This window comes from Acinonyx jubatus, chromosome B2 (assembly GCF_027475565.1).
Source record: "Acinonyx jubatus isolate Ajub_Pintada_27869175 chromosome B2, VMU_Ajub_asm_v1.0, whole genome shotgun sequence".
NCBI lineage: Eukaryota > Metazoa > Chordata > Mammalia > Carnivora > Felidae > Acinonyx > Acinonyx jubatus.
In genome coordinates this window covers 13,970,075-13,976,265 of record NC_069385.1, presented here as the reverse complement: position 1 = coordinate 13,976,265, position 6,191 = coordinate 13,970,075, and the positions used below count along the sequence as shown (strand labels likewise).

The window sequence follows — 6,191 nt, the reverse complement described above, 5'->3', positions numbered from 1 at the left end:
TTCAAGTGTGCAATACAGTGTTAGTAACTGAAATCCCCATGCTGCACACTAGGTCTCCAGAACTTATTCATCTTATAACTGTTAAGTTTATACCCTTTGACCAACATCTCCCCATCCTCTTCCTACCCTCCTGAAATCTCTAGAAACTGCTGTCCAATTCTCTGGTCCTATGGTTTGACTTTTTTCAGATTCTACACATAAGCTTTGTTCTAAGGGATAGCAGGGAAGGAGTGACAAGGAAAAGAGTATTTGAGGTAAAGGGAGAGACTTCCTTCAAAGATAGAGGTAACATATTCTGTTGGTGACACAGGAACGTGACAGTAAATGTGGGGAATTGATAATGTGAGGGTATGGAATATAACGACAGGAGGAATAACCTTAGGTAGGTGATAGGAGCTAAGGGAGCTACTGTGTGGAAGACCTGGCTTTACGAAGGCGTGTGGACAGTTCACTCATTGCAATAATAGGGAAGACAAAGAAGACACCAGAAAGGAAGTTACCAGAAATCCTTCTGTATAATTATTTACAAAATTGAATATTTTAAGTCAACTTCTTTTTTTCAAAGGATGCATCCACCTGTCCTCCATACTCCATTTGATACGGTCCATTACCCCATTCTATATTAAAAAAGGAGAAAAACAGAATCCATCAAATGTGAACTCTCCATAACTTTTAATCTCTGACCAAACTTAGCTGCAATAACACTAATCCTTCTTTCCCCCTAAGAGAATCCCCAGTGAAAGTTGGCTTTCCTCCTGAGATCCATTTCTTCCTGTGCTATGGATTCTATCCCCTTTCGTCAGTACACACACACCTTGCTCCCTCCATTATTCCACTTCTTACCTGTATCTTTATCTTCCCCATGTTTTCAAGTCCCTCCCTTGCTCAGGTCACTCCCGCCTAAAAGAAAATAAATGCCTTCTTTAATCCTATATTACTTTAAAAAATCCCTACATAATTCCCTTTTCCTTTGTAGCCATTTCCTTTGTAGCCATTTCTCTTCGTAGCTATTTTACTTTTTAATCCAATTTTTAAAAATTGAGGTACAATTGACTTCTAATATTATATGAGTTTCAGGCGTACAACATAATGGTTCAGTATTTGTATATATTGCAAAGTTATCACCATGCTAAGTCTAGTTAACATCCATCACCATACATAGTTACAAATTTTTTCTTGTGATGAGTTACAATGTTACAGTATTTTTCTTGTGACCAGGACTCTTAACATCTACTCTCTTAGCAATTTCCAAATATGGAATTGTGTATTCTTCACTGTGCTCACCATAATCTACATTCCATCCCCATGACTTATATACTTTATAACTGGAAGTTTGTACCTTTTCATATTGTACCACTGTACCATTCGCACTGTAAACATTACCAGAGCAATTATTCTAATCACCAGTTAATAATTTCATGGGTTATTTTTATTAATTAATAATAACATTATTAGCAGAAGTATGAACTACTTCAAATATGCAGAAAGGTATAAATAAATAAGATGAAGTTAACCCATAAAAGAATAACCAAACATGAGAAATTCAACAACAAATCGAATCAGAATGCCCTTTGTATATCTCTTCACCTGTATTTCTTTCTACTAACCCCGAGAGAACAGGCAACTCTCTTGAATTCATGTATCCACCTCATAGGTATTTTTCTCTATCTTTTAAGGCAAATCGATGTATGCCCAGAAAATATGATTTTTCTTTGCATGTCTCAACATTTTATATTAATTTTATCAGACTGTGTGCATCCTGCCACTTTTTCTCTTCCATTAAGTTTATTTGTGAGATTTGTCCATGCAGGTACGTGGATCTCTAGGTGTTCATTTTAATGGTCAAGTGATATTTATTACATGAATACCACTAGAGGTACATTGCATTCCAAATGAATGGATGCTGGTGTTATTTCCAGTTTTCTTTCATTCAAAAATCTTGTGATGAATATGTTTGAAGGTTTCCTTATAAACAAGTTGGGTGTTTCTCGAGGGCAATAGTGCTCAAAGTGTGGTTTGGGGCCTGTGAGGTCAGTTATTAATTATGAAGCAATAATTATAGTTTTCACGCTCACTGTGTCATGACTGCAGAATGGAGTTTTCCAGAGGTAACATGGCACGTGCTATGACTACAAATACGATGTGGAAGTGGGTAGGAGAACTCCAGTTGTCTTCTATTAACAGGCAGTAAAAAGATTTGCAAAACTGTAAAACCATGCCTCCCTTTCAATCGTTTTGTTTTTAAAAATGTAGTCATTTTACGAAAAATGTATTATGTGTGAGTGTGATTGGTTTGTTTTGATTTTTAAAAATTAAACCGTGTTTGTAAATTTTCTGTTTTAATTTCTAATATGTTAAATATTTTTTTCTTTCTGTGATATTCCTGTACAGTCACCCTCTTCACCTCACAATCTCTGGCCAGCATTGTTCTGTTCTTAAATCTCTATAGTTCATCCTTTCAAGAATGTCCCATAATGGGAATCACATAGTATCTAATACATTAAATATTGATGAATATAATCCTTATAAACAAATATTCTGCATGTCCATCATCCTCAATACATTTTAAGGCTATAAAATGTTCAAATATAAAAATAGTCTAACTTCTGCTATGGTGTATACATTTAAGATTTGAATTGCTTTGCTTGTGGTAATGCATTATCACATTTCCTAGATATTGTCTATATGCTCTCGAAATCAATATCATATGGGAATTAGTGCTGTTTTTACGCCTTGGCAATGTTTGGTATTGGCACAGATGTACAATTGTTGCCATTCATTGAGAGCACACTGGTGTTTCCTTGTGGTTTAACTTTGCATTTCTGTCCTTACGAGTATGATAGAGCATTCTGTCCCATTCTTTTTGACCACTGGCTTTCCTCTTCTGAGAACTGAATATATGTTAGGTATCACAGGATATTAAGTGACATGCTATAAAATTAATTCTCTGATGTACAATTACCAGAACATAGGATAATTCCATCACATTTTGCTTCTCTCACCATACATGGATAGTCACTTTGCATGCTTTTTGGAACCACCTGGAAGCTGAATGCACCTTTTCCCAGGGTCCTTGCAGGAGTTTTAAATCCTATGGGGGAGAATGCCCCCATAGTGATAAACTCTCATTTATCTAAATCTATGATTTGTGCATCTTGGTCTCGTACATTTAGAATCCAGTCTCAGGCTTATTCTCTGGACTCCTGAATGTACACATTGGCTAATTCCTGAAGTTCCTTCCAAGTACAGTCCCATTTCTCCCTTAGGAGAAGCAGCAAAGCTGACTGGTGAGGGCGAGGCATGGCACTGTTTATTGACTTCGTGATCAAGAGGAGATGTAGAAGGCAGAAGCTTGGGGTGGGAGAGTGCATGCTTTCTTGCAGGCGTGAGAACCTTCATCACCTTCAAGCAAGAGGGGAGTGCTAAGCTTCAACAACAAGTGCTGCTTGTTTCTGCTGGCACCGCGCATTAAGGGGAATCCTGGAATTCAACAGTTTTAAGGGCATCAAACTAAGTAATCCTATTCCAAGTGTCAGGGCTCCTTCCTTTTTCAGCCAGGACTCTGACCTTGGCATATAGGCAAGTGTTTGAGATTGTTGAAGTTCTTCTATTCTAATATTAAGTGCTATATCTACCCTTCACCTTGCTTTGCTGTCAGGTGTAGGAGGGGACAATGTCTTTAGGAGCTAAAAGGAGAATTCTGAATTTCGCTCTTTGTTTTACCTACTATGCATGCTCAGTCATTAGTTACATTTTTTCCTCAAAATCATCATTGGCACTTATCAATAATTCCAATTCCATTGTTTTATGGTCGCAATTGACTCCATATTTGTCCTTTGCCAGATATATTATAGCTGCTAATGCAGTATCTCAAGCTGGAATAGTATCCAGGTTCACTGCCCATGAAAATTTCAACACTCTCATTGCTACCTTTTGCCAGGGACCGTGTGTTGCAGCTGCAGTGATGGAGTCTTCTTTGCCTTCTGGATGACAAGGATCTAAGCCTAAGTTCCATATTTACCATCTACTTCCTCAAGTTACTTCTAAAACCAACTGCCACAAATTAATTTCCCCGGGCAACATGTGGGAAACTTATTAGGGAATACCTTTAAGATTATCTCTTGGGGAAGGGAAGAAGGTAGGAGTGGAGAAGAGGAAGACATTCAGTACCAATGTAGTTCCAGTGAAGACCCCCTTTGCCTCCAGCTTAAGCGGGAATGTCCTTCAGAACTGAGTGAGGGGCCAGGCCTTTATAACAATGTTAGTCAGTCATTGGATGCAGGATACCCTGGGACGGTGGAATGCCCCAGGACTTGTCAGCTGTTATGCCCAAAGCTGAGGGCTGTCTATCCTCAGTTCCTCCAGCAGGTGGATTAGCATGTCTTTCATTCCAAAAGGAGGGTCCAATCCATGGCACATCGTGTGTCCACCATGCCAAGTTTTCAGCTATTTCTGTTCTGTTAAGTCACCACTTTTCTGCACCACTCCTTCACTCTTGGTTTCTAACACTTTGTCTACCCACATCTCCCCTACAATCATCTTTGTTTTTGTGAGTTTATTCCTTAAAAGAAAATACCACTTAAATGTAATTTCAGGAGGGTGTCGGTAGTAAACAGAAGTAAACACATGTGTTTCATACACTCCAAAAACCCAAAATCTGATTGGGGAAGCATGAAAGACACTGTTCCTATTTCTAACACGTGTTGTCCCAGCTTTTATTTCTTTTGTTTTAGATCTAGGTGCTTATCCAGCATCACCTTGGGCATATGAACGGGATAGGGGCTGCACTGGCCAGAATCCTAGTATTGATTATCTTTTCTAGTTTCTAAGGTTGTCAAGCGACCTTATCACAGCAGAGGAATGTATCTCATTCTGAAACATAGGGGATGAGGCCATGACACACACAATACCCTGAAAAACCTTTCTCCCTTAACCATGTGGTCCACCTGTCATTAACTCTCTCTCTCTTTCTCGGGAGAGGAATGGATTCACAGCAACAGACACAGAGAAACACCGTTCTGCTACTTAATTGCATTCTGACTCTATACTACTTATTCTGGTATCCTGGGGAAATATTTATTATATCCATATTCAATTTAAGAATGAAGAAGCCCCAAGGAATTACACACTAATATTTTAGAAAGTGGTCCTTACCATTTCTAATATTCCCTTGAAACAATACAGTTAGTATGAGCCACAAAATTTAGAGCTTGGCCTGCAGCCTGTTATGAGAAAATTCCACTTAGCTTTAGGCTGCAATGTATCATTTTGTCAAAAATGCAGCTCATACTTACGGCCTTCTGGGTTGTATACCTTCATTTCAGGCAGAGCTCTTATCCAATCCCGATTTAGCTGCACCCACTTCTCTATACCACCAACAAACTCAGTGGGGATGGTTTCCCCAGGATTTTTTTTTTCAATTGAAGTACCATTTAGAAACGAAGGAACACTCTGTTAACTCCACACAGTTGGAGTTGATTCAGAATGAAGCTACTTGATTTCCACCCTGGAGGGAAAGAACAAATAATGATGAAATTGTCACTCAAAAATAAAGTGTTACAATTTTTCAATTCCCTTTATTCTACGAGAGGTAATTAGATTTAGTAGTGAATTGGTTATTTTACTGGTAAGGATTTTCAGGTAAACCAAAACCAGTGGAGGTTAAATTGTGTGCCTGAAGTCACACAATTTTCCAGTGACAGAGTTGGGAGGAGAGCCCCAGTGTCATGGTGCCTAGAATTGCTGTCTTTCTAATAACAATTAAGAGACGACCGTCTGATTATTTGCTTCTTGTGTTAGATAGTGATTGGTCACATTCTAGTCACTCTAACTTTTCCTTACTAATTTTTTTTCTTGTCTATTGCACTCACTTGCCCATCGTAAGTTTCCACAAGTGTTGAAATGAGGAGACTTACTCTCTTCCATTGCTACTATGACAACCTATCTCGTCTATTATGACCTTTTAGAACCTTTATGAACGTTATTTTTGCTCATTAGCTTCTGTTCTTTACCTGTATGCCATCTATTGATAATGAAACATGACTCTGATCTTTCAACACATTATAACGTCAGTTCAGGTCTTTCTATTACACAAGTTCATAGTTCTGTATGTCATATATAACTTTTAGAACCATATTTTCTTATTCAACAACATTTATCTCAAGTGATAATTATGTTTTATATTAATTATT

At 38.0% G+C, this 6,191-nt stretch overlaps 1 long non-coding RNA gene across 1 annotated transcript; it reads right to left on the bottom strand.

Moving 5' to 3' along the window:
- Positions 1-473: 473 nt before the first annotated feature.
- Positions 474-5,941, bottom strand: LOC113598458 (uncharacterized). The gene is made up of 4 exons (XR_003419088.2): positions 5,871-5,941; positions 5,295-5,506; positions 844-900; positions 474-617 (listed from the first exon to the last, which is right to left on the bottom strand). It is a non-coding gene; the product is annotated as an uncharacterized LOC113598458 (long non-coding RNA).
- Between the last annotated feature and the right edge of the window lie 250 nt (positions 5,942-6,191).